Source organism: Tachyglossus aculeatus, unplaced genomic scaffold (genome assembly GCF_015852505.1).
Source record: "Tachyglossus aculeatus isolate mTacAcu1 unplaced genomic scaffold, mTacAcu1.pri scaffold_196_arrow_ctg1, whole genome shotgun sequence".
NCBI classification, from domain to species: Eukaryota; Metazoa; Chordata; class Mammalia; order Monotremata; family Tachyglossidae; genus Tachyglossus; species Tachyglossus aculeatus.
In genome coordinates, this window is record NW_024044912.1 from 17,952 (window position 1) to 45,518 (window position 27,567).

The 27,567-nt window shown below is 48.4% G+C and overlaps 1 long non-coding RNA gene across 3 annotated transcripts in view; it reads right to left on the minus strand.

Moving 5' to 3' along the window:
- LOC119923420 overlaps positions 1–27,567 on the minus strand; it is a 65,945-nt gene that overhangs the window by 17,920 nt on the left and 20,458 nt on the right. For 2 of the 3 annotated variants that reach the window (XR_005448855.1, XR_005448856.1), the window contains one exon: positions 957–1,609. This is a non-coding gene — a long non-coding RNA (uncharacterized LOC119923420). Of the gene's footprint in view, positions 1–956; positions 1,610–27,567 lie in introns of those variants that run through there. The other variant, XR_005448857.1, reaches the window with a different exon arrangement.

Here is a 27,567-nt window from a genome sequence, read left to right on the forward strand (position 1 = left end):
AAAACCCATGACCTTCTGACTCTCAAGCCCATGCTCACTCCACTTCATGCTTTGCACATAGTAAGCGCATAATAAATGCCATCATTATTATTAAATACAGACCCCGGGACCGGGGAGCCTGCCAGTGGACCAGAGGCATCCAGCAGTCAATCCTTCAATTGATCGATCAGTTGGTGGTGTTTATTGAGCACTTACTGGGTGCACAGCACTGGACCAGCGCTTGGGAGAGGACACTAGAAGGGAATTAACAGACACATTCCCTATCCACAACGAGTCTAGAGAGGGAAACAGACAGGCATTCAGTCATTCATTCAATCGTATTTATTGAGTGCCTACTGTGTGCAGAGCACTGTACTAAGCACTTGGGAAGTACAAGTTGGCAACATTAGAGAGGGTCCCTACCCAACAGTGGGCTCACAGTCTAGAAGAGGGAGACAGAGAACCAAACAAAACATATTAACAAAATAAAATAAATAGAATAAATATGTACAAATAAAATAGAGTACTAAATATGTCCAAACATATATACATATATACAGGTGCTGTGGGGAGGGGAAGGAGGTAAGGCAGGGGGATGGGAAGGGGGAGAGGAAGGAGAGGGCTCAGTCTGGGAAGGTCTCCTGGAGGAGGTGAGCTCTCAGTAGGGCTTTGAAGGGAGGAAGAGAGCTAGCTTGGCGGATGTGTGGAGGGAGGGCATTCCAGGCTAGGGGGAGGATGTGAGCCGGGGGTCCACGGCAGGACAGGCAAGACCGAGGCCCAGTGAGGAGGTTAGCAGCAGAGGAGCCGAGTGTGCGGGCTGGGCTGTAGAAGGAGGGAAGGGAGGTGAGGTAGGAGGGCGCGAGGTGATGGAGAGCCTTGAAGCCGAGGTTGAGGAGTTTTTGCCTGAATGGCATGGGAAGTGGCAGGGTGTAGGGATAGATGCTTAAGTGTTGTGGGGTGCAGATGGGGTCCATTCATTCATTCATTCAATCATATTTATTGAGCACTTACTGTGTAGAAACCACTGTACTCAGCCCTTACAGATAAAGGCATAAGGAGGTTAGGGAGCCTAGGATCTAGTGGATTGAATTCCCCAGGACTGTGGTTCCTGGAACAGAGATTTTTATCTCTGCTCTGCAGTTGCTCTCTCTCAATTAACCGGTGGCGGAGCCCATAAAGGTGTCACAGAAGGCGAAGAAGCTGACCAATTGACCGAGGCGACCGAGACACCGGCCCCCGCGTCCCCAGGAATCCAGCAGAATTGCCTCCACACAACCTCATCTTCCGATCCAGCGTGCGGAGAGGCTTCAGCTGCATTCTCGGGGTCTCCCCACATCTGGGGGCCTCCTTGAGCCGGGGTCTCCCGCCCCCCCGGAGGGACCTCCTAGTGGGCTGGCGACCAGACAAGCGGCATCCGTCCTGAACGCAGCGCTCCCGGTTTGGCGTCCATGGTCTTCTCTGGAAAGGTCAGTCGTGGCTCCCCCGACGGGATCACAGATACTGCTTTGTCAGGTAGATTGAATCAAGTCTGGTTTTGGGGTTTTTTTTCCCCAAAATAAAGGCAGAACGCACGCTTCTTCCTTCAGCCGATTTCACTCATCCAAAAGAAATGCATTCTGAAAAAAAGCGCCTAAAAAAACACCCGCACTTCACAGTTAGGGAGCGTGGAATGTCAGAATTCATTTAGTCGTATTTCTTGAATGCCTACTGTGTGCAGAGCCCTGTACTAAGCACTTCGAAGAGTACAATAGAACCCTCAACAGGCACATTCCCTGCCCCCAACAAGCTGACAGTCTAGAGGAGCTGGGTTCTCATCCCAGCTCCCACATTTAATAAATATGGTACTTGGTATGGTTACAATAATTATCATTCTTGTTAAGCACTTACTAGGTGCCAAACATTGTTCTAAGCACTGGGCTAGGTATAAGTTCAACAGGTCGGACACGGTCCCTATCCCACATGGGGTCACAGTCTAAGTAGGAGGCAGAACAGGTATCGAATTCCCATTTTAGACATGAGGAAACTGAGCAGCAGAGAAGTGACAGAGCTGGGTTTCGAACCCAGGTCCCCTGTTTCCCAGGGCTGCGTTCTTTCCACTGGATCACTCTGCTTCATAGCCTGCTGTGTGACCTTGGGCAAGTCACATCACCTCTCTGGGCCTCAGGTCCCTCATCTGTAATCTTAATCTGTGAGCCCCTGTGGGACATGGGCTGTATCCAACCTGATTAGCTGTACCCCATCACTTAGAACAGTAGTAGGCCCATAACAGGTACTTTACTAATACCATAAGAAAAAAAGAAAACTGATAAAATGGGAAGGCTCATGAGTCATTTCTGAAGCCTGACCTTAGCATCAGCTATTCCCTCCCATCCTCTGCCCAGAGGAAGATCTCCAGGAAAGTTCTTCAGACAGGGCCAGGCCTTTTGAAAGATATCAATCAGCTTTGTATTACCAAAAGGGATTTTCAAATACATATTGATTACGATTATCATTGTTACGATTATTATTATCATCATCCCTCACAGCACAAGTGTATCTACCGACTGCATTATACCCTCCTAAGTGCCTAGTTACAGTGCTTTGCCCAAAGAAAGCACATAGTAAAGACCATTCATTGATATCTTCTACGCTGGAAGCTCGTTATCGGCAGGGAATATGTCCGCTAGTTCTGGTGTGTCCACTAGTTCTTGCCCGAGCGCTCAGTGCAGTGCTCTGCACGTAGTGAACGCTCAGTAAATACCGTGATTGGCTGAAGTGACTTTGTGGTCTCGGCATAAAACCTGCCCCCTGACTCTCCCCTTGCCTGATTGACAGACAACTGCTCTGCAGGCAAAGAGTCAATCACTCAGCCAATCAGTGGTGTCTGTTGAGCGCTGACTATGTGCAGAGCACTGTCTGTAGCACCTGGGAGAGGACAATCTAACAGAATTAGCAGACCCCTTCCCATAATGAGCTTACAGTCTAGAGGAGGGGGTCCTGAGGCATCCCAAGTGCAAACAGTAAGCGCTCAATAAATACGATGGATTGACTGATTGACTGACTCTTGGCCTAGTGGAAAGCGCACAGGCCTGAAAGTCAGAGGACCTGGGTTCTCATCCGTGTTCCACATGGTATAGAGGATAGAGCATGGGCCTGGGAGTCGGAAGGTTCTAATCCTGACTCCATCACTTGTCTGCCGGGTGACCTTGGGCAAGTCACTTCATGTCAGCTGTGTGACTTTGGGCAAGTCACTTAACTTCTCTGTGCCTCAGTTACCTCATCTGTAAAGTGGGGATTAAGACTGTGAGCCCCCTGCGGGGCAATCTGATCACTTTATAACCTCCCCAGCACTTAGAACAGTGCTTTGCACGTAGTAAGCGCTTAATAAATGCCATTATTATTATTATTATTATTATTATTATTCTCTAGGCCTCAGTTCCCTCACCTGTAAAATGGGGATTTAGACTGTGAGCCCCACAAGGGACAGGGACTGTGTTCAACTCCATTTGCTTGTATCCCCAGCACTTAGCACAGTGCCTGGCACATGGTAAGTGCTTAGCAAATACCATTATTATTATTATTATTATTATTACTATTATGCCTGCTTTGTGACCTTGGGCAAGTCACTTCACTTCTCTGGGCCTCAGTTCCCTCATCTGCACAATGGGGATTCAATCCCTGTTCTCCCTCCTCCTCAAGAGTGGGAGCCCCTCGTGGGACCTGATGATCTCCTATCTACCCCAGCACTTAGAACAGTGCAGGGTACAGAGTAAGCATTTAACAAACACCACAATTGTCCTTATTATTTGTGTGTTCTTGTGTGGGAGGGTGTGTGTGTGGGCGCCCGCTAGTATGTGAATGTCTGCCTGCCTGACTTGGCATGCGTGGGAGGCTGTGGGTGGATTTGGAGGGGGAAGGGGGTGGCTCACAGTTTACAAGCAGCAGAGACATGGGGAAACATCATTCTGTGTCTTAATCGGTCTTGGGCCAGGTTACTCTTTCACTTGCCTACATCAGAGAAGGGAGTCGTCCCGCCCAAACCACGGTGGGTCGTCCACCCACACACCAGAGAGTGGAGGTTCACCGGGACAGGCCCGTGTCTGCCCAGTCTTGTGCCTTCCACTTCCGCTGTGGGCATGGAATGTGTCTGTATTATCATTCCATTGTACTCTCCTAGGCATTTAGTACAGTGCTCTGCACACGGTGAACTTTCAATAAATACGATTGAATGAATGAATGCATTCCCACTAGGCGGTAATGTGACAGGATTCCTGCGGTGGGGGTGAGATTTGCATCATCACCACCCCCATCATCATCACCATAATAGTACTTGTTACGCACATATTGTGCTTGAAGTACTGTTCCAAGTATTGGAGTAGATCTAAGTTAATCAGGTTGGACACAGTCCCTATCCTACATGGGGCTCACACTCTTAATCCCCATTTTACAAAGGAGGTGACTGAGGCACTTAACAGGGAAGTTAAATGACTCACCCAAGGTCACACAGCAGGCAAGTGGCAGATCTGGGATTAGAACCCATGTCCTTCTAATTCCCAGGCCCTTGCTCTAGCCGCTAGGCCATGTTGGCTTGGAAGGAGCCAAGCGTACAAGTTGGGGTAAAGTGGGAGAAAAGAGGGAAAAAGTAAAGAGGGATTTGATGGAAAGTCTAGCTGCCAATGGTTAGGGGATCTGTTCCATGGGGAGAGAAATGGGTAACCGCTAGAAAGTTTTGAGGAGGGGGAGCATATATTTTAAATGATGTTTTCAGACTTCAAGTTCACTTTGGGAAGGGAATCACTGAATCGTATTTATTGAGCATTTACACTGTAACGGGATAACAGAGTTGGAGGATACGTTCCCTGCCCTCAAAGAACTTAGAGTTAGTCATGTTTATTGAGCGCTTCCTATGTTCAGAGCATTGTACTAAGCACTTGAGGGAGTACAGTATGACAGTAGACAGATACATTCCCTGCCCACCGTGAGCTTACAGTCTAGAGGGGGAAACAGCTATCAATATCAATCAATCAGTCAATCAATCAATCACAGATATGGACATCGTGCTGTGGGGCTGGGAGCGGGGGATGAATAAAGGGACCAAGTCAGGGGGATGCAGCAGGGAGTGGGAGAAGAGGAAAGGAGGGCCTAGTCTGCAAGTCCTCTTGGAGGAGACGTGCCTTCAGTGAGGTTTTGAAGTGGGGGAAGAGTCATTGTCTGTCAGATACGAGGAAGGAGGACGTTCCAGGTCAGAGGCAGGACGTGGGCGAGAGGTCGGCGGTGATAGAGACGAGATCGAGTTACGGTGAAAAGGGTAGCACCGGAGGAGCGAAGAGTGTGGGCTGGGTTGTCGTGGGAGTGCGGCAAGGTGAGTAGGAGACTAGCGAGGTAGAGGGGGAAACGTGTCTACTGACTCGTATTGTCAAGCACTTTGTACAGCGCTCTGCATGCATTAAGCACTCGATAAATACCATTGATTGATGGATCGATTGATGTTTTCAGAAGATGATCTGGGCATGAGAATGCTGGATGAGCTGAGACGATTAAGAGGACAGGGGCCGGGAGAGCGGCAGGGAGACTCATCCGAGAGTCCAGGTGGGAGGTGATGAGAGTCTGAAACCCCAGGCGTGGATAAATGGTAGGGAGGAAAGGGGCAGATCCAAGAAACACCGTGGAGGGAAAACCGGCGGCAGGACGGAGGGACGGACGCATAAAATAAGTCAGAGGCCACTGCGGTAGGATTGAAAGAGGCCAGCAGAGGTAGGTATACCCCTCCCTGTCAGGAATCCCCTCCCTTTCCTGGAACAGTCTAGGAAGTTAAGAATTCCTACAAGAGCTCGTTGTCTCTAGACTGTAAGCTCATTGTGGGCAGGGAACATATCTGTTTATTGTTCTTTCTTACTCTGCCAAGCGTTTAGTACAGTGCTCTGCACAAAGTAAACGTTCAGTAAATACAATTGAATGAATGAATGAATGAAAAAGATCTCTTTAACATAGCATGAAGTGATAAACAACAAAGGAGGAGTGGTGGATAAGGGGTCCTCCTACAGAAAGGAAGGGCCTGCTTCAGTGAACCAATTCAGAATTTTAATTTTTTTTTTAGCATTTGTTAAGCACTTACTATGTGCCAGGCACTGTATTTAGCACTTGGGGTAGATACCAGCTAATCAGATTGGGCACAGTCCCTGCCCCACCTAGGGCTCACAGTCTCAACCCCTATTTTACAGATGAGGGAACTGAGGCACAGAAAAGAGAAGTGACTTGCCCAAGGTCACACCATAGGCAAGTGGCAGAGCTGGAATTAGAGCCCAGGTCCTTCTGACTTCCAGGCCCTGGCTCTATCCATTAGGCCATGCTGCTTCTGTGATACTACTTGTATTGGCATTTTCCATATACTATAAAATGCCAAGGCTTGACCTCTGTGGTGTTTGATTCAATCTGTCCTTGTCCCAGAGGTTTCCTGCGTTATCGATAGGCGTGGTCTCAGCACTCACTTGTTATAACTGTCTTTGATCTGTAATTCTACTCAAGTGCCTAGTATCTGAGCCCCTAGGTGGGTCCAAGTAGATTTTTTAGTGGGAGATTCCCCGCACATTTAGGGGGTCTTTGAAACCTTCCAGCTTGTCCATTTCAAAAATAAGTGTAACTGGAGTTTCAAACCTATAGATTTATTCTTGCCATATTTTCTGCCAAGGTAACCATGAAGGTGATGATGATGATAATAATAACTGTAGTATCTCTTAACCATTTACAATGTGCCAAGCACTGTTGTAAACACTGGGGTAGATACAGGCTTATGGGGTCGGACAGAGACCGTGTCCCAAATGGGGCTCGCAGCCCTAATGCCCATTTTACAGATGAGGGAACTGAGTCACAGAGAAGTGAAGTGACTTGCTCAAGGTCTCACAGTAGACATGTGGCGGAGCCGGGATTGGAACCCATGACCTTTTGACTCCCAGGCCTGGGCTCTATCCACTCTCCTTTACTCTGGATGTCCAGCCCAAACAGCTCTAGGGGAACCAGTGCTCTCCTTCCACCCCCTCCCCCCCCCACCCCAAAACATGGCCCAGGACCCAGGGGTGGCATGCTCCCTGTGGTCTGTGGGAAGCCTGTCGGGCTCTGAGACCATTTCATTCATTTAATCGTATTTATTGAGCGCTTACTATGTGCAGAGCACTGCACTAAGTGCTTGGGAAGTACAAGTTGACAACATATAGAGACGGTCCCTACCCAGCAACGGGCTCACAGTCTAGGAGGGGGAGACAGACAACAAAACAAATTAACAAAATAAAATAAATAGAATAGTAAATATGTACAAGTAAATTAAATATAGAGTAATAAATCTGTACAAACATATATACAGGTGCTGTGGGGAGGGGAAGGAGGTAGGGCAAGGGGGATGGGGAGGGGGAGAGGAAGGAGGGGGCTCAGTCTGCGAAGGCCTCCTGGAGGAGGTGAGTTCTCAGTAGGGCTTTGAAGGGAGGAAGAGAGCTAGCTTGGCAGATTTGTGGAGGGAGGGCATTCCAGGCCAGGGGGAGGATGTGGGCCAGGGTTCGACGGCGGGACGGGCGAGAACGAGGCACAGTGAGGAGGTTAGCATCAGAGGAGCGGAGGGTGCAGGCTGGGCTGGAGAAGGAGAGAAGGGAGGTGAGGTAGAAGGGGGCGAGGCGATGGAGAGCCTTGAAGCCGAGAGTGAGGAGTTTTTGCTTGATGCCTAGGTTGACTGGTAGCCACTGGAGATTTTTGATGGGGGGAGTAACGTGCCCAGAGCGTTTCTGCACAGAGATGATCCAGGCAGTGGCGTGAAGTATAGACTGAAGTGGGGAGAGACAGGAGGATGGGAGATCAGAGAGGAGGCCGATGCAGTAATCCAGTCGGGATAGGATGAGAGATTGAACCGACAGGGTAGCCGTTTGGATGGAGAGGAAAGGGCGGAACTTGGCGATGTTGCGGAGGTGACACCGGCAGGTTTCGGTGACGGACTGGATGTGAGGGCTGAACGAGAGAGCGGAGTCGAGGATGTCCCCAAGTTTGAGGGCTGGTGAGATGGGAAGGATGGTAGTGCCGTCTACAGTGATGGGAAAGTCAGGGAGAGGGCAGGGTTTGAGACCAGGGTTGGGCCAAGCGGTCCAGAGCCGCTTGGCTTAAACAAAGAGGAATTTCCATTTCCTCTTGTCGGGCAATCATTGAGCACTTATTATGTGGAGAGCACTGTACTAAGCCCCTCGCAGGGTCATGCCTGGAGAGTTTCCAGTACTCTACCAGTCTCGATTACCAGAGGAAGATCAAGCAGAGGCTTACCCGTTCCATTCCTACCTTGGGTCATGGCTAGCGAGTGGAAGGGAATCTGTTACAAGTCAAAACTCGCCTGTGCTGGGCACCAGCGGCAGGCGAGAGAGTTGAGGGCGGAGACTCAAGTTTACTGTGCGAAAGGTGGCAATGGTAAACCACTTCCAGATTTTTACCAAGAAAACAATCTGTATACACTACCAGAACGATGGCAGATGCAAGTTGGACGTTCTGGGAGAGATGCGTCCATGGTGTCGCTATGGGTCGGAGAGGACTCGACAGCACAAGACAGCAACTGTACTAGGGGTTTGGGAGAGTACCTGGAGCCCTGCCCTGGTTCTTGCCCTCTGCTATGCTGCCTCCCTGACTCACAACCCTGTGGAACACTCTCTCTGTCTATCTCTGGCTCCGTTTCCCTCTCTTCCCTCCATATCTCTGTCTTTCTCTCTTACTCTTCTTTCTGTCTCTCCATTCTCTGTGTCTATCTCTCTTACTCTTCTGTCTCTCCATTCTCTCTGTGTCTATCTCCTCTCTCTGTCTCTCTTCTCTCTCTCTCTCTCTCTCTCTCTCTCTCTCTCTCCCCTGGGGAGGGGGCCGCCTTTGGTGACATCTCCATTGGCCAGGGGCTCTAACTTGGGGGGATAACGGGGCCCTCCCTACCAATACAACTGCTCTCTTCACATTCCAGGCCAATGACTTCACTCCCTCCTCCTCGTCCTCCTCCTCCCCCTCCTCCTCCTCTTCCTCTCTTGGCTTTAACTGGCTCCCCTTTCCTGCCAGCTCTCTGGCCAAGCTCCAGGTGGGGTAAAGGTGGGTTCCTCATGAGCCAACCAGTTGGGGCACAGGCTGGGTAGCCCACCCTGACCCCTTCCTGCTCCCACCCCAGCCTCTGCCCTCCCCAGCTCCCCAAGGTCTTCCAGGGGTCCAGACAGACAGAGCCTGGGCCTGGGAATCAGAAGGACCTGGGTTCTAATGCCGATTCTGCCACATATCTGCTGTGAGACCTTGGGCAAGTCACTTTACTTCTCTGGGCCTCAGTTCCCTCATCTGGAAAATGGAGATTAAGAGAGTGAGCCCAAGCTTCTTAACTTGTATCTACTCTGGCACTTTGAACAGTGCTTGGCACCTAATGAGCGCTTAACAAATACCATTATTATTAATAATAATAACACTATTGATAATCATAATGGTAGTTGTAGTAATAGTAATGCTAACTTTGTTAAGTGCTTAGTACATGCTAAGCAGTGAGTGTAATAAGCACTAGGGTAGATACAACATCATCAGATCGGACACAGTCCCCATCCCACATGGGCCTCACAGTCCATGAGGGAGGGAGAAGAGGAATTTACTCCCCTTTTTGCCGATGAGGACACTGAGGCCCAGAAAAGTTAAGTGGCTTGTCCGAGGTCACGCAGCAGGCAAGGTTCAGTGGTCAACATTCTAAAGTTCCCCTGTCATTTTACATAATTCATTACATTAAACCTGACACAAGAACACCCTTGTTCAGTTGAAAATCACTTTGGCAACAAAGCCCAGGTAGGATTTAGTCCTACAAATTAGTCTATCTCCCGGCCTTACTACATGCACAACCTCTCCAAGAGGCCTTCCCTGACTAAGTCCTCAATTCCTCTTCTCCCACTCCCTTCTGCATCACCCTCACTCTTGGATTTGCTCCCTTTATTCACCTCTCAGCCCCGGATCAATTACTGTAATTTCTTTCTGTCATGTTTGTCTACCCCCTCTAGATTCTGAGCTCACTGTGAGCTGGGACTGTGTCTCCTGACTCTGTTGTATTGGGTTCTCCCAAGCGCTTAGTATGGTGCACTACACACAAAAATATCACTGATTAATTGATAGATAATTGGGTTAAGGAAAAGTCATCTCTTGTCTTGGCACCCTTGTGACAGGAAGAGAGTTTGGGAGAGTAAACTACTACAGACACGACTCCTGCCCACAAGTTTAAAGATTAGAGGGAATAATAATAATAATAATGATAATAGAAGCACCATGGCATAGTGTATAGGGCACAGTCCTGGGAGTCAGAAGGTCATGGGTTCTAATGCCAGCTCCACCACTTGTCAGCTGTCTAGTGGCCTAGTGGCTAGAGTTTGGACCTGGGAGCCAGAAAGGATCTGGGTTCTAATTGCTACTCCACCATTTGTCTGCTGTATGACCTGAGGCAAGTCACTTGACTTCTCTGGGCCTCAGTTACCTTCTCTATAAAATGGGGATTGAGACTGGGAACCCCATGTGGGGCAGGGACTGTGTTCAACCTGACTTGTTTATATCTACCCCAGCGCTTAGTGATGTGTGGAGCACACAGTAAGTGCTTAAATACCATTATTATTATCATTCATATAATTATTAGTAATTGTACTATTTACTAAGCCCTTACTTTGTATCATGCACTATTCTAAGCGCTGGGGTGGATACAAGCAAATCAAGTTGGACACTGTCCATGTCCCACATGGGGTTCACATTCTAAGTAGAAGGGAGAACATGTACACTAACTTGGGTTATTAGACTCTAGACTGTAAGCTCGCTGTGGGCAGGGAACGTTTCGGTAATATTGTTAGTCTCTGCAAGCGGTACACACAAGTACGATCGACTGATCGATATTTGTTAAAAAGAATAATAATGATAATAATTGTGTTATTTGTTAAGTACTTACTATACCAGGCACTGGGGTAGATCCAAGCTAATCAGGTTGGACACAGTCCCTGTCCCACGTGGGTGGGGCTCATAGTCTTAATACCCATTTTCCAGATGAGGGACCTGAGGTCACACAGCAGACAAGTGGTGGAGTAGTGATTAGAACCCAGATCCTTCTGACTCCCAGGCCCAGACTCTCTCCACTAGGCCACACTGCTTCTCGACAAAAGCAGGTGGAGCTTCAGGCACCCCCAGGATTAGACTCTAAACTGTAAACTCATTGTGGGCAGAGACTATGTCTGTTATATTGTTCTGTCATCCTCTCCCAAGCACTTAGTGCAGTGCTCTGCATACAGTAAGCTCTCAATAGGTATACTCTCGATCGACTGTAGAATCGATCGATACTAAGGCTTAAGAATTTGTTAAGCGTTTGGGGTAGGGGGCCCTTGCCCCACCCTTGAATTTTCCCCCTCTCAGATAGAACCCCTGTGGCCCTGAGACTCACAGAGACCTACACCCTTCCCAGCAGCCAGGGTTTCCGGCTCCAGGGAGACCCCGCCCCCGCCTCACCAGCAGCCAGCAGGACCCCAGAAAACTGCTGTGGTCTGGGATGGGGAAGGGGAGGAGGAGGGGTGGAGGAAGCAAATGGAGGCCTCTAGTTTCCCTGTCCATTTTTGCTGCTCAGGGAGGTGGTGGGTGGCAGGTTTCAGAATTTGGCTTGCTGGCAGGGCCCCTTTGAGTGCCCTATATAATGATAATAATAATAATAATATTGTGGTATTTGTGAAGTGCTTACTAGATGCCAAGTACTGTACTAAGCGCTGGGGTGGATACAAGCAAATTGAGATGGATGCTATTCCGGTCCCACATGGGACTCACAGTCTCCATCCCCATTTTACAGATGGGATAACTAAGGCACAGAGAAGTGAAGTGATTCGCCCAAGGTCACAGAGCATACACGTGGCGGAGCCGAGATTGGAACCCATGTCCTTCAGACTCCCAGTCTGCTACTGACCCAAAGTCTCTCTTTGTCGGATGAAGCGGGTGTTTCTTTTTCTGGCACTCCTGAGAGGGATGGGGGTAAGTGCCTTGCCCGGTTGTCTGGGAGTGACCAGCTCAAGATGAGTTTCCCAGCCAAATGTGGACCTTGCTGAGCTGAAATTGGATGATCTCAAGGATGTGGGAAAGGATGGTTTCGGTGCAGGCCCCCGGGGATTCTCGGAGGAATAGGAGAAATTCCCAGACAGCAGAGTGCCCTTCCCTGAACTTCTCTCAAGATAATAATAATAATAATAATAACAATAATTACGGTACTTGTTAAGCACTTAACTATGTGCAGAGCACAGAGCAGAGCAGACAGGCGGCGGAGGCGGGATCAGAACCCACATCCTCTGACTCCAAAGTCCGTGCTCTTTCTACTAAGCCATGCTGCTTCTTTATTATTATTACTAACTTGAAATGCAATTTTCTGTCAGGTACCTGCAACTCGCCAAGATGTCAGAACCTGGAGCCAGGACCGGAACTGGGAAACCCCAGTGCCCGGATTTCTGAGCTGTTGGGGAGACTGGTGCCCTCCGGGACTCCCTGCCGGTGAGTCCTGCACGGTACTGTGGGCCGGGCAGTGTACGAAGCATCTTGGAGAGCACAATGCATTAATATGACAGACACATTCCCTGCCCACAACAAGTTTCCAGTCCAGAGGCTAGAACTGATTCCTGCCATCCTGAGGTGCTAGCCCCACCCAGGTCCAGCCTGTGTCCCCCTGGGAGAAAGAGGGAGCAGTGTGGCCTGGCCGCTAGCCACTAGGCACTAGCCGGTGCCCTCGGCCTTGGTGGGCTCGGTTAACCTTACCCAGAACGGTGAGCAGCAGCCACCACTGGCATTTGCCCGCAGCCTTTCAATTCTGCTGCTGGTCCAACATCACCTCCAGCTTCCTCCGGGCTAATTACAGCCCCATCGTCTTCTGCGCTTAGAAGACGTCTCGCCTGCCCGGACCCCTGTGGGGCGCCGGGGTGGTGTCAACAAGCTTGGCGACAATAGGTTCAGCTCACCTGCGATCCCAGAAAGCGAAATGCCTAAAGGGCATTTACAATAGAATCTGGTGATGAGCGAGGAGCCAACTGCACACTGCAGAGGGGCAGGCCTCACTCTCCGCGGCTGAGAAGCCAGAAGCTGGGTCGTGCAGTCACTTTCACCGGTTCTCTGCCCTTTTCCTTTTTGTTTTTAGTTTTCACTGATACTTGTTAAGCACTTGCTCTGAGCCAGGCAATGTACTAGGCACAAAGTTGATCATGGACTATGCCAGGCACCGTGGGATAGATCCAAGCCAATCAGAGTGGATACAGTCCCCGTCCCACAGGGGGCTCACAGTCTTCATCCCCATTTTCCAGATGAGGAAACTGAGGCCCAGAGAAGTGAAGTGACTCAACCAACGTCAGCTGGCCACAGACAAGTGGCAGTGCTGGGATTAGAACCCACGTCCTTCTGACTCCCGGGCCCGGGCTCTATCTGGGCATTTCCAAACCGGCATCACCCTGGCAAGCCGGACTGTTCGATTCCCAAAACCCCATCGGAGGAGGAGGGGTGGAGAGAGAAGCAGCGTGGCTCAGTGGAAAGGCCACGGGCTTTGCAGTCAGAGGTCATGGGTTCAAATCCCGGCTCCGCCAATTGTCAGCTGTGTGACTTTGGGCAAGTCACTGCACCTCTCTGGGCCTCAGTTCCCTTATCTGTAAAATGGGAATTAAGACTGTGAGCCCCCTGTGGGCCAACCCGATCATCTTGTAACCTCCCCAGCACTTAGAATAGTGCTTTGCACATAGTAAGTGCTTAAAACATGCCATCCTTATTACTAAAATAATTATTAAAATAATAATTTTAATAATCGTTCTCGCCTGTCCCGCCGTCTACCCCCGGCCTGGAATGCCCTCCTCCGCACATCCGCCAAGCTAGCTCTCTTCCTCCCGTCAAAGCCCTACTGAGAGCTCACCTCCTCCAGGAGGCCTTCCAAGACTGAGCCCCCTCTTTCCTCTCCCCCTCTTCCCTCTCTCCATCCCTCCCGACTACAGGTATGCCCTCCCATTTGGGGAGATCTGAACCTACTGGGCCAAGGGGTGGAGCTACTTTAGCATGCAGTGCCTGGAAAACACGGTTCCAGCTGGGGGGCTTTGTTCAAACTCCTCACCGTTGGCTTTAAAGCCTTCAATCACCTTGCCCCCTCCTACCTCACCTCGCTATTCCCCTTCTCCAAGCCAGCCCACACACTTGGCTCCTCTAATGCCAACTCACTATCTCAATCCCTTGGCCAACCTCGTGCCCTCGTCCTGCTTATATCCAAGAGACAATTACTCTCCCATACCTTCAGAGCTTTATTGAAGGCACATCTCCAAGAGGCCTCCCGTGACTAAATCATGTTATACTTCCACTCCCTTCTGCGTTGCCCTGACTTGCTCCTTTTATTCATTCCCCTCTTCCCGGCCCATCAGGCAGAAACTCCTCACTCTTGGCTTCAAGGCTGTCCATCACCTCGCCCCCTCTACTGTATTTTACTTGTACATACTTACTATTCTACTTATTTTATTAATGTTTTGTTATCTGTCTCCCCCTTCCAGACTGTAAGCCCGCTGGTGGGTAGGGCCCGTCTCTGTATGTTGCCAACTTGTACTTCCCAAGCGCTTAGTACAGTGCTCTGCACACAGTAAGCGCTCAATAAATACTATTGAATGAATGAATGAATTACTATTATTTACCATTCCCCGTTCTCTGACTCCTCGAGCCTTGACTCATCATTTGGGAGGGCCGTGTTGAAATTCAGGCAAAACTGCGATTCAAAAATTCATGACCCAGTTTACAGTCTAGAGGACTTTATTTGTCCCCACCCTCAGTCCCACAGCATTTTAAAAAATTGAGTATTCTATTTCTTTATACTGATGTCTGTCTCCCCCTCTAGATTGTAGGCTCGTTTGGGGCAGGGAACGTGTCTGCTAATTCTGTTGTATGGTCCTCTCTGGAGGGCTTAGTGTGGTGTTCAGCACACAGTAAGCACTCAGTGAATTCCATTGATAGACTGATTGATTACATGTATATCCGTAATATCTGTCTCCCCCTCTATCAATTCGGTTATATTGTCCTCTCCTAAGAGCTTAGTACAGTGCTCTGCACAGTAAATGCTCAATAAATACCACTGACTGACTGACTCCCTTTCTTGACTATAAGCTCAATGTGGGCAGGGAACGTGTTTACCAACTCTGTTGTATTGTACCTCTCCCAAGCACTTAGCACAGTGCTCTGCACGCTGGAAGCGTTCAATGGACCGTGAGCCCATTGTTGGGTAGCGGCCATCTCTATATGTTGCCAACTTGTACTTCCCAAGCGCTTAGTACAGTGCTCTGCACACAGTGAGCGCTCAATAAATACGATTGAATGAATGAATGAATACGTCTGATTGATCGATCGATCGATCCTTGTTGGATTCTGGAGGAACTGACCAAGAGAGAGCCTTGCCGGCCCTTCCCAAGCTTCGGGCGCCACCTGCCGGTAGGTCCTGGTTCTACCACGTGAATCTCAACCCGGCGCCCGGGGAAAAGAACTGTTCCCAGTGGCTTGGGCCGACCCAAACCCAACCCAAGCCAGGGGGGTCTCCTGGATAAGTTTATTCTATGCAGAATCCTCCCCTCCAAGGTCGTGGGGGAGGTATCTAGATCATATTGTCAATCCATCAGTGGTAGTTATTAAGCACTTCCTATGTATGGAGCACTGTACTGAGCACTTGGGAAAGTACAATCCAACAGAATTAGCAGACAGGGTTTTCTGCTTATAACGAGCTCACAGTCTAGTGAATGAGTTTACAGTCTAGAATCAGAGATGGCATTAATAATAACTAATATTATCCACCCAGCGAATAATGGAGAGCTGAATGGCCTAGTGGAGGAGCAGCTTGGCTCAGTGGAAAGAGCACGGGCTTTGGAGTCAGAGGTCATGGGTTCGAATCCCTGCTCCGGCACATGTCTGCTGTGTGACCTTGGGCAAGTCACTTAACTTCTCTGAGCCTCAGTTCCCTCATCTATAAAATGGGGATTAAGACTGTGAGCCCCACGTGGGACAACCTGATCACCTTGTATCCCCCCCCAGTGCTTAGAACAGTGCTTTGCACATAGTAAGCACTTAACAAATGCCATCATTATTACTATTATTATTATTATTATTATTATTATTATTATTATGGAGCAGGGGCCTGGGAGTCAGAAGGATCTGGGTTCTAGTCATAGCTCCGCCACTGGTCTGCTGTGGGACCTTGGGGAAGTCACTTACCTTCTCTGTGCCTCAGTTACCTTATCTGTAATTGGGGGATTAAGACTGTGAGCCCCATGTGGGACATGTACTGTATCCAACCTGGTAGCTTGTATCTACCCCAGTGCCTAGTACAGGGCCAGGTCCTTCTGATTCCCACACCTGTGCTCTTAACCACTAGACTATGCTGCTTCTCTTCCCTCTAGGCCACACTGCTACTGTTGGAGAGATTTTACTGGTGCTCAGGAGCACAGCAGTGCACGGGGTGGGACTATAGAGATCTCAACTCCCGTGACCTTGGGTCTCCTTGTTGCTGTGGCCAATGAAGCCCCCGACTCCGTCATGGGCACCTCCTCCCTTCATCCTCACCCTGTCCCCTGCCCTCTCCTGCCTCCTCCTCATTTCATGTCATCCCTATTTTATAGATGAGGGAACTGAGGCCCAGAGTAGTGAAGTGACTTGCTCAAGGTCACACAGCAGACAAGTGGATAGCGCCTGGGCCTGGGAGTCAGAAGGACCTGGGTTCTAATCCCAGCTTCGCCACTTGTTGGCTGTGTGACCTTGGGCAAGTCCCTTCACTACCCTGAGCCTCAGTTCCCTCATCTGTAAAATGGGGATTAAGAGTGGGAGCCCCACATGGGACAGGTACCATGTCAACTCGATTTGTCTGTATCCACCCCAGCACTCAGTGCAGTACCTGGACCATGGTAAGCGCTAAACCGATAGCACTATTATTATTATTATTATTATTATTTTTATTTGTTATCAGGATTAAGACCACGAGCCCCATGTGGGACGGGGACCGTGTCCAACCGTCTGTCTACCCCAGCGCTTAGTGCAGTACCTGGCACATAGTAAGCACTTAACAAATACCACAGTTATCATTAGTATTCTCACCAAGACTTGGCACCCTCCAGATGACACTGATTGCCCTGCTGCCCTCCCCCAAGGGGGCCTCATCTCATTCCAGTGCTCTTGTCTCCCGGGAAAATTGAGAGGTCAGCGGGCTCCTCCCCTCCCAGTTCCTTCTTGTCTTTAAAATCCCACAATGTCCATCTCTCCTGCCATCCGACGGCCACCTGTCCCTGTTGTCTTCCGGCCTCCTGGTCTACCCTCGCTCTCCTTACCAGTAGTAGTAATAATATTGTTTGAGTCCTTACTGTGTGCCAGGTGCTGGGAGGCAGTGTGACCCCGGTGGATAGAGCATGGGCCTGGGTTCTAATCCCTGCTCCACCGCTTGCCTGCTGTGTGATCTTGGACAAGTCACTGAGCCTCATTTTCCTCAACTGCAAAATAATAACAATAATCATAATAATTGTGGTATTTGTTAAGTGCTTACTCTGTGCCAGGCACTGTACTAAGCACTGGGGTAGATAGAAGGTTGGACATGGTCCCTGTTCCATGTGGGGCTCATAAATTTCAATTCCCATTTTACAGGTGAGGGAACTGAGGCCCAGAGAAGTGAAGTGACTTGCCCAAGGTCACCCGTCAGACAAGTGGAACCCAGGTCCTTCCAACTCCTGGGCCTGGGCTCTAGCCACTAGGCTTTGATGCTTCTCAGTAGTAGCAGTAGAACTGATTGAGCCCTTATTATGTGCCAAGCACTGGGAGGCTATGTGACCCAATGGATAAAGCATGGGCCTGGGTTCTAATCCCAGTTCCACTGTTAGCCTGCTGTGTGACCTGGAGCAAGTAACTAAGTCTCAGTTTCCTCAACTGCAAAATAATAATAATGACCACAATAATTGTGGCATTTGTGAAGTGCTGACTATGTGCCAGGCCCTGTACTAAGCGCTGGAGCAGATATCCCTGTTTCTGTTCCAGGCAAATTGGGTTGGACACAGTCCCTGTCCCACTTATGGGGCTCACGGTCTTAATCCCCATTTTACGGATGAGGGAACTAAGGCCAAGAGAAGTGAAGTGACTTGCCCAGGGCCACCCAACAGACAAGTGGCGGAGCTAGGATTCGAATCCAGTCAGAAGGACTCCCAAGACTCCCAGGCCCATGCTCTATCCCCTAGTCCAGGCTGCGAAATGGGGATTCAGTACTTGTTCTCCCTCCTACTTGCCTGTGAGCCCCATGTGGGACTGAGACAGTATCTGGACTGACTAACTTGTATCTCCCCCAGGGCCTAGAACAGTACTTAATACATAGAAAGCGCTTAATGAATAATGTCATAAAGGCACTGTGTCAAGCACTGATAATAAATAACTGAATGGGATGACAGTCCTTGATGCCCTGGGGGCGCCGGTGACAGACAGATGGGAGCCTATGCAAAATAAAAACCCAGGGACCAGAGAAGAGAGGACAGTGATTATGCAACCAGAATAATAGGGTGTGTGGCTTCAGGAGAAGCTTTTCAGGTTCCCCCCAGATCAGAGTCCACAGTCACTATGCCCACAGCAGCCCCCTCAGCAGCCTCCACAACGGCTGGAGTAAATTCGTCCACGGGAGCGACTCCACTTGAAAGATTCCAAGAATTCCTCCCACACTTTCCTTCCCCGAAGAAAATGATCTGCTAGAGAATGTCCTGGGACCATCTTCCATCCTACTTGCTACTTATCTACCATCCTACCTCACCTCACTGCTCTCCTACTACAACTCAGCACGCACACTTGGCTCCTCTAATGCCAACCTTCTCACTGTACCTCGCTCTCGTCTACCTCACTGCTGACCTCTTGCCCATGTCCCACCTCTGGCCTGGAACACCCTCCCTCTTTCAGAAGCAGCATGGTTTAGTGGAAAAAGCACGGGCTTGGGAGTCAGAAGTTGTGGGTTGGAATCCTGGCTCTACCATTCATTCAGTGCATTCAATCATATTTATTGAGCAGTTATTGTGTGCAGACCACTTGTCAGCTGGTTGACTTCGGGCAAGTTATGTAACTTCTCTGTGCCTCAGTTCCCTCACCTGTAAAATGGGGACTAAGACTGTGAGCCCCCCATGGGACAACCTGATAATCTTGTATCTACACCAGCGCTTGGCACAGAGTAAGCGCTTACCACATACCATCATTATGATTGTTATTATCATTATATCATCTATATTATATCTGATAGATGATCACTCCCCTCTTTGGCGAAGCCTTACTGAAGACACATCTTGTCCAAGAAGCTTTCCCTAACTGAGCCCTCGTTTCCTCATTTCCACTCCCTTCTGGCCACCCTGATCGACTCCCTTTATTCACTCCTCCCTCGGCCCCGGGGCACTTGAGTCCATACCTGTAATTTATTCATTTATATTAGTGTCTGTCTCCCCCTCTAGACTGTAAGCTCCCTGTGGGCAGGAAACGTGTCTACTCTACTACTACTACTACTTTGTCTGTTCTACTGTATTCGTTCATTCAATCGTATTTACCATGTGCTTACTGTGTGCAAAGCACTGTACCAAGTGCTTGGAAAGGTACACAGCAGAACAATAAAGAGTGACAATCCCGACCCACAGCGAGCTCACAGCTAACCCAGGTGCTCTGCCCACAGTAAGAGGCATGGCATAATGGATAGAGCACAGTGCTGGGAGCCAGAAGGTCATGGGTTCTAATCCTGGCTCGGCCACTTGTCTGCCGGGTGCCCTTAGGCAAATCACTTCATTTCCCGCTGCCTCAGTTACCTCATCTGTAAAATGGGGGCCAAGACTGTGAGCCCTATGCGGGACAGGGACTGTGTCCAACCTGATTTGCTTATATCCATCCCAGCCCTTAGCACAGTGCCTGGCACATAGTAAGTGCTTAACAAATGCCACAGGTATTATGATCATTACTACTATTATTATTATTAATAATAATAATAATAATGAAAAATGTGATTCATTGATAATGCAGGATTTTGTAGCCCTCCCTAGATCCCTTCCCTCACTCTATATCATCACCCATCTAGCAGGTCTCGGTCACTGCAGTCACTGACAAAATAAGCCGCAGTCTTTGAGACGGTGCTTCATTCATTCATTCATTCATTCATTTAATCATATTTATTGAGCGCTCGTCACTTGAAGCTGTTCTACTTTCCTTGCTCAGATCACAGATGAAATCATTCGAGTCAGAGGTGGTGTTGGGGCGAATCCAGGTCCCTCAGCCATGCTGAAGTTTGGGGCCCACAGTCCTCCGGAACTTCAGTTCCATCAGAAGTCTGAAGTCAGATTCTTTTTCTTGCTCTATCTGGGTTCAATTTCTACCTCTGGTTATACTTGGATTTGCTCCCTTTTTTCACCCCACCCACAGCCCCACAGCATGAATGGCCATATCCGTCATTTACTGATTTGTATTCACGTCTGTCTCCCCCTTCTAGACTGTGAGCCCGTTGTTGGGTAGGGACCATCTCTATATGTGGCCGATTTGTACTTCCCAAGCGCTTAGTACAGTGCTCTGCACACAGTAAGCGCTCAATAAATACGATTGAATGAATGAATGAATAAATTCATTGTGGGCGGGGAATGAATCTACTCATACTGTTGTACTGTACTCTCCCAAATGCTTAGTACAGTGCTCTCCACACAGTGAGTGTTCCATAAATACGATTGATTGATTGATTGATTACTCTATATTTATTGTTAGCCAAAGGTCTAGGAAGATAAACCTAGGTTCCCTTTGGGCATTTTGATAATATTAATGATGGTATTTGTTAAGTGCTTACTGTATGCCAAGCACTGTTCTAAGTGCCAATACTCACCCCACCCCAGCCATTATGGACATATGCTTTACTCTGCCATTCCCCCCCACCCCCTGCCACCCCCCGCCTTTTTTTTAATGGAATTTGTTAAGCTCTTAATGTGGGCCAGGCATCGTTCTAAGTGCTGGGCTGGGCACAAGCCAATCAATTTGGACATAGACCTCATCTCACATGGGGCCCCCGGACTTAATTGCCATTTTCCGGTTGAGGTAACTGAGGCAGAGAGAAGTGAAGTGACTAACCCAAGGTCCCCCAGCAGACAAATGGTGATTAGAACTCAGATCCTTCGGACTCCCAGGCCCGGGCTCTGTCCACTAGGCCACAGCTCTATCTGTGATTTATTTCAATGTGCGTCTCCCCGTCTAAATTGCAAGCGCGTTGTAGGCCGGGATCGTTACTACCAACTCTGCTATATTGTACTCTCTCAAGCACTCAGAACAGTGCTCCGCACACAGTAGGCTCTCAATAAATATCATTCTTCGATTGATGGTGACCACCCTCAGTTCCGTATTGCAGATAAAAATCTTAGATTGTCTGCAGGGAGCCCTGGTTGCAGACAGAAATATTAACCCCCGAGAGCAAAGGTCACTCCAATCCTTTCTAATAAAAGAGCATACTCGCTCTTCAACTCCCAGCACGTGATGACTGGCCTGCTGCCCATATAGATCTGAAGATGAGAGGAAAAGTTCACATCCTATTTGACGCCACGCGGTGTCATTTTGGATTTAATCAGTCATGTGATAAATCGGGACATTTTCCTGTTTTATAAAAGAGTTGTATAGGAAATTTACAAGAAAAAGTGCAAATAGAGTACAAGCATCACATATGCCATTCTATGATTTTCAATTAGGCTGTCAATTACACCAGTTTCATCAGGTCCTTATAAGAGGTAATATGTGAAAATGAACATTTTGGGGGCGGGTGAGGAAGGATGAATGGAGAAGTACGCACAGTTTCTCCAAATGTGCTGACCTATTTAATGATATACTTACCTTCAGAAAAATAAGTTGGTAAGTCAGACACAGTCGTTGGTATAATCCAGTATTCCGATTTGATATTGTCAGAGAATCAAAAAATGTGGCTTTTTTTCCCAGTGGTATTTGTTAGTCAGTCAATCGTATTATTGGGCACTTACTGTATGAAGAGCACAGTACTAAGCGCTTGGGAGAGTAAAGTATAGAAAAAAACAGACACATTCCCTGCCCCCAATGAGCTTGCAGTCTAGTTAAGGGCTTCCTATGTGTCAGGAACTGAACTCAGTGCTGGGGTAGATACAAGCTAGCCAGTTTGGACAAGGTTCGTACCACAGGGGGGTAACAGTCATAATCCCCATTTTACAGAGGAGGGAACTGAGGGTCAGAGAAGTGAAGTGACTTACCCAAGGTCACACCTTGGCTGCTCGCCTCAATGAAGTGTCATCAAAACATTCAGGGTAGGTTGGGTCCTACCCAGAGTTTGAGTCCAGACCACGGAAGACTGGGCAGTTCGACCCTTCCTCAGCTGGTCCCACTGAGGACGACTCACATGGATTCCCCAAACATTGGTAGGCTGATCTTCAAACACTGTGAAATTCCCAGTGATTTCAGAGAAGCTAGTGGAAAGAACCTGGACCTTGGAGTCAGAGGGCCTGGGTTGTAATTCCAGCTCTGCCACTTCATTCATTCATTCAATCGTATTTATTGAGCGCTTACTGTGTGCAGCGCACTGAACTAAGCGCTTGGGAAGTACAAGTTGGCAACATATTGAAATGGTCCCTACCCAATAATGGGCTCACAGTCTAGAAGGGGGAGACAGACAACAAAAGAAAACATGTGGGCAGGTGTCAAGTCGTCAGAACAAATAGAAATAAAGCCAGATGCACATCATGAACAAAATAAATAGAGCACTAAATCTGTACAAACATATATACAGGTGCTGTGGGGAGGAAAAGGAGGTAGGGCGGGGGGGGATGGGGAGGAGGAGAGGAAAAAGGGGGCTCAGTCTGGGAAAGCCTCCTGGAGGAGGTGAGTCCTCAGTAGGGCTTTGAAGGGAGGAAGAGAGCTAGGTTGGCAGATGTGCAGAGGGAGGGCATTCCAGGCCAGGGGGAGGACATGGGCCCCGGGATCGACAGCGGGACAGGTGAGAACGAGGTACGGTGAGGAGGTTAGCAGCAGAGGAGCGGAAGGTGCGGGCTGGGCTGGAGAAGGAGAGAAGGGAGGTGAGGTAGGAGGGGGCGAGGAGATGGAGAGCCTTGAAGCCTAGAGTGAGGAGTTGCTTGTTGTGTGACCTTGGGTAAGTGGCTTGACTTCTCTGGGCCTCAGTTTCCTCAACTGTGAAACAGGGATTCGGTACCTGTTCTCCCTCCTACTTAGATCGTGAGGCCCATGAAGGACAGAGACTGTGTCCAACCTAATTGACCTGTACCCAACCCAGTGCTTAGAACAATGTTTGACACGTAGTAAGTGATTAACAAATACCATTAAAAAAAAGAATATTCAAGACTTGGGGACCCTTCCCTGTTCCCTTGCTCCAGTTCTAAAGTCCTTGGGAGTCTCAGGGTGACCAAAATTGTGCTTCTCTTTTTCTGCCTATAGGAATGGGCATGCCCTCAAGTCACTTTAGTTCTCTGGGCCTCGGGTTCCTTAGCTGGAAAATGGGGATTCAACCCTATTCCCTCCTACTTAGACTTTGAGCCAAATGTGGGATGAGGATAGTGTCCCACAGATTCTATATAAAAAAAACGAAAAAAAAAACGAACCCCAAACCCCCAACAATAATCGGGGATATTTCATTTCAGAAAATGATAAAAATTAACGATTGTGGTGTTTGTTCAGCACTTACTATGTGTCAAGCACTGTTTTAAATTGAACCTTTAGGAAGATATTTGGCTGGGTGGGAACACAATGAAGCGCATGGCGTAGCAGAAAGTACACGGGCTTGGGAGTCACAGGACCTGGGTTTTAAACCCATTTTAGCCACTTGTCCACGGTGTGATCTTGGGTAAGTCAATTCATGTCTCTGGGCCTCTGTGACCCCATCTGGAAAGTTGGGATTAAGATGGTGAGTCCCACGTGCGACAGGGACTGTATCCAACCTGATTAGCTGGTATCTACTCCAGCGCCTAGTTTACAGAGCCTGGCACAAATGCCACAATAACCAGTGAAGCTTCGGCAATGAAACCAACGGCAGAGCCTTTGGAGACCTTTTAAAGAAGGGTTCGGTGTTGTCTGTCCGGGATGGTTTAAAAGTAGCCTCGCCTGGAGGAAGGGGAATATTCTAGCCAACCTCTCATAGTCCCCTCCAGGCCTCTGACTGGGTGTTATGGCAAATTTGGGTAGGGATATATCCAACTTAGTAAAAATGTATTCCCTTAATTACAGCCCCCTGGAGATCCTGGGGAGGAAATCTTGTATTCATTTTTCATGTCTTTTAGGTGTCTGTCTTTACCAAAGTTCTGTTTCAGTCCCATTAATAAATAAATAAATAAACTGTATCTGTTTCCTTTTAGCCAGAATACAAGATTGCTGACTCTATCTGCACCTGTGTATTCTCAATACATGTGGCGTTTATGACACTGCAAATCAAATGGGATACTGTAATAATTATACTGGAAGGCAAGAACTGTGGATGGAGGATTGTTTGACCTCCATTTTTATCCCTGTCACCTGGGAGCTCATCAGTCTCCTTCTAGTAGCCTGCATTCAAACCATTTCCGTGCACTTTTTTTTTTAATATAATTTTTTAAGCACCTAGTATGTGCCTGGCACTGTACTGAGCACTGGGGTAGATACAAGTAATCAGACTGGACACAGTCCCTGTCCCACAAGGTGCTCACAATCTTCATCCCCATTTTACAGATGAGGTCACTGAGGCCCAGAGAAGTGAAGTGACTTGCTCAAGATCACGCAGCAGACAAGTTCTAGAGCCAGGATTAGAACTCAGGCCCTCTGACTCCCAGGCCCGTGCCATATCCACTAGGCCACGCTGCTCCTCCTGCTTGAAATATTGAGAATGGTACCGTGTACTGGCCAGTAAATATCACAAACCGTTTGTTGTTCTCTCACCTGTAAACTGTACACTCCTTCTGGGACAGGCACATATCTACCAACTCTGCTTTACTGTGCTTTCCCAGGTTTTTAGTCCGGTGTCCTGCACGCACAGTAGGCATTCATTAAATGCCCTTGATTGAACAATTCATTCATTCATTCATTCATTCAATTTATATATTAAGCGCTTACTGTGTGTAGAGCACTTGTACTAAGTTCTTGGGTAGGAACAAAACAACAATCAACAGTGACAATCCCTGCCCACAGTGAGCTCAAAGTCTGGGGGTGGCGGAGGGAAGGCGGAGAGACGGGCATCGATATAAGTAAATAAAATTACAGATATATGCATAACTGCTGTGGGGGGCGGGGAGAGGGGAAGATCAAAGGGAGCAAGTTAGGGTGATGCAGAAGGGAGTGGGAGATGAAGAAAAGTGAGGCTTATCCATCATCATCCTCAGCAGCATTTATTGAATGCCTGCTTTATGCAAGAGCACTCTACTAGGTGGCTGGAAGTATAAAAAAACTTATAAGACCTGACACCTCCTGGTCTTTTAGGAGTTTATGGCCTAATGATGCAGGATCTCTGGTAGGATTAAGTGCACTGGGGCAGGAAGAGGTGGGGAAATTCAAATTAGTCCATGTTTCCATTGGTTAGAAAGATTTTAGGGAGGCAGAGGGAGAAGGAATGGAACCTAATGGGATTCTCGATTGATGTTCATTTATTCAATTATTTATTCAATCGAATTTATTGAGCACTTACTGTGTGTAGAGCACTGCACTAAGCACTTGGAACAGTACAAAACAACAACAAACAGACACATTCCCTCTCAACAACGAGCTTACAAAATTCTGAATATTCTTGTCTTTTTTTTTTACATGGCATTTGTTAAGTGCCTATGTGCCAGGCACTGTACTAAGCACTGGGGTAGATAGAAGCTAATCCGGTTGGACGCAATCCATGTCCCAGATGGGGCTAATAGCCTTAATCCCCATTTTCCAGGAGATGGAACCTAAGCCCAGAGAAGTGAAGTGACTCACCCAAGGACCCACAGCAGACAGGTGGTGGAGCTGGGATTACAATCCAGGTCCTTATGACTCTCAGGTCAGAGCTCTATCCACTAAACCACGCTGCTTCTCGCTAATAATCTGGGTATTCAGCATTTGGCTTTATTTTATGGCTCTCTGCTGAGAAGCCCGAAACATTTTGCAAACGCCATCTCCTGACAGTCCACCACATCCAGCAAATATTGTCCCATTCCGGCTTGACTATCCTATCGGTCTCCTCACTGGTCTCTCTGCCTCTGGCCTCTCTACCGCCCAGGGCATTTTCCAAAAATCTCACCCGGAACAGCGATAATTAAAGCCGTGGAAATGAATGAACTCCCTCCCCAAGGGAGTGAGTGTAAAGTCAGATGGAAAGGGTCTCAAAAGAGAACCTTAAGGGATCCACACAAGTTAAGGGACGGAAGAAGAAGGGGAACTGGTTAAAGACTTTTTAACTGGCTTTTTTTTAATGGTATTTGTTAAGTGCTTCCTTGGTGCGAGGCACTGTCCAAAGTGCTGGGGTTAATACAAGATAATCAGGTTGGACAGAGTCCCTGTCCCCCATGGGACTCACAATCTTCATCCCCATTTTACAGATGAGGTAACTAAGGCACAGAGAATAATAATAATAATGGTGGTATTTGTTTAAGCGCTTACTATGTGCCAGGCACTGTTCTAAGTGGTGGGATAGATACAAAGTAATCACGTTAGACACAGTCCCTTTCCCCCATGGGGCTCACAGTCTTAGTCCCCATTTTACAAACGAGGCCACTGAGGCACAGAGAACTGAAGCAACTTGCCTAAGAGCACACAGCTGACAAGTGGCCGAGCCGGGATTAGAGCACAGGATCTTCCAACTCCCAGGCTCGGGCTCTACCCTCTAGGCCTCTTCATGTATAGTCTCCAAGACCGTCGACGGGAAGCCGAGAACTGTGTCGATCTGTGTTTGGCCCATCTGTCCAGGATTCCAGCACACCTGGTCAGGCACTGTGATGCAGGAATTATTTTGTACTTACTATGTGCCAGTCACTGTACTCACTGCTGCGGCAGAAACCAGCTAAACACATCGGACACAGTCCCTGTCCCTCTTGGGGCCCACAGTCTTCATCCCCATTTTATGGATGAGGGAACAGAGGCATAGAGAAGTGAAGTGGTTTGCCCAAGGTCACCTAGCACCTACCTGTACTAAGCATTGGGGTAGAATCAAGATTATCAGATCCCACACTGGGTTTACAGTCTACATAGGCATTGTGGGCAGTGAATGTGTTTGTTATATTGTTCTACTGTACTCTCCCAAGCGCATAGTACAGTGTTCTGCATGCAGTCAGCACTCAATAACTATGACTGATTGATTAATTAAGGGAGACCGGGTTTTGAATCCCCATTTTGGAGATGGGGGAACTGAGGTCCAGAGAAGTGAAGCGGCTCACCCAAGGTCCCACAGAAGACCCACCCAGGTCCTCTGGACTCCCAGGCCCATGCTCTTTTGACTAAGAACACGATGTTGTGTAAAGAAGGCTTTGGGGCCAAAGGACTAACTAGCCCTAAGAACAGAATTACAAGATTTTGCATTAGGAAGGCCTAATTTTGCATTAGGGGGCCTAAGGCCAAGGAGCACTAATAAGAAAATTCTGTGGTAGAAATACCTTGGGGATT